The sequence below is a fragment of the Lathyrus oleraceus genome, chromosome 4 (assembly GCF_024323335.1).
Source record: "Lathyrus oleraceus cultivar Zhongwan6 chromosome 4, CAAS_Psat_ZW6_1.0, whole genome shotgun sequence".
NCBI classification, from domain to species: Eukaryota; Viridiplantae; Streptophyta; class Magnoliopsida; order Fabales; family Fabaceae; genus Lathyrus; species Lathyrus oleraceus.
In genome coordinates, this window is record NC_066582.1 from 159,653,144 (window position 1) to 159,654,781 (window position 1,638).

Here is a 1,638-nt window from a genome sequence, read left to right on the forward strand (position 1 = left end):
TTATTTTTATTCATTTTTAATTGATTAAAAATAGTTTCTCACTTTTAAAAATGCTGAATTTTTTTGTCAAACTTTGTTTGACCTTGTTGAACTTGGGATAAATCACTTGGACCTTTCAAGGTTAATTTGAGGTGATTTTGAAGTTTGACCCTCCTTTAATATTTTAATTCAAGTTTATTTTGAATATTAAAAATGCCAAAAATATGTTATTCATTTCTTGACTTCCAATCTTCATCTCACTTCTGTTTTTGATTGTTTGACCATGATCCTCAATGTAATTGGTCAACACTTGTTGATTGGTACATTTTATTTCATTTAATGTGCTTTATTCCATCCATTTCCTTTTCCATCATTCATCTCCTTCTTCTTCTTCTTTCTTTCTTTTTGATCAATGAGTTAAAGGTTGATAAGTTAGCATTGATTGGGAGACTTAATCTTCCTTGATTCAAATCTAATTCATCTTGATCAATTGATCAAGTGAATGGCTTTGCATTAAGGATAGGTTATTTCCTAAATCATGCAAAAGGCTTAAACCAATACAAGATCAATTCTCTTTTTCTTTTGGCATGGCAAGTTGTAGGAACTTGGTTCACTAATCAAGACTTCTAACTTGTGTTGTTGCCTACATTATTATTGACCGGCCTCAGATAGTTGTGACTTCTACATAAGTCCAATTACGATTGCTTAACATAGCGCTAAATTTGCCTTATGGCACACTAACTACTAACATTAACTATTAACCATTAACATTTACTTTTTGCTCTTTATTTTATGCAATTTATCATTCTTGTACATATTATCCATTTGCTTTTCCTTTTGCTCATTGGAGCACATGTTTATGTTAATTCCATTTGCCTTTTGCTCACTTGAGCACATAATTGTGTATATATCTTTTGTGTTTGTGTTTGTCTGATTGTTGTGAACCAAATGCAAAGAATTGGACAAAATGGACTTAGACTTTAGGACTTTACCCAAGCTAGTGGAGTTTGAAGAGCAACTAGGCCTCATGCCTTTAGAGTGCTTAAATGTCAAAGAGCAACTAGGACTCATGCCTTTAGAATGCTTAAAGTTTGAAGATGAACATTGAAAGGACTATATTCTAAACTCCCTCTTGTCCATTCCTTGTTTGTGTTGCTAGAATCTTTTGATATGTTTGTTCTTGTGCTAGGGATTCCAACTTGATCCAAATGGAGGAACCATTGCCATGAGCACCCAAGAGAGAGAGATCCAATATACCCTGAGGAGCTTTTCCAAGAGTCCCTTTGATTGTTGATTGCTTGAGTTTATACTTATGTGATTGCTTATTCCAAAGGATGGAAGCTACTTGGGTCATCAATATGATCTCAAGAGAGGAACTCCTTTGTGGTTTTGCTTCTTGTCCCTTATCTCTTGTATGCCTAAGACCTTAGCCATTCTTCTTCTTCCCTCCACTCTAACCCAAGCCAAAACTTTTGTTCAAACATTTAACACTTCTTTTTTAAACATTAGAAACCTAAGCCTTATGCTTTTGATTTTCAAACTTACTTTTCATAACACTTATTTTGAATTGAACTTCTAAGTCAACTTTGACTATTTTGTAAATACTTTTCATTGGTAAACACAACCCATTCAAATGTCTTTTTGTGGTTTCAATGGCCA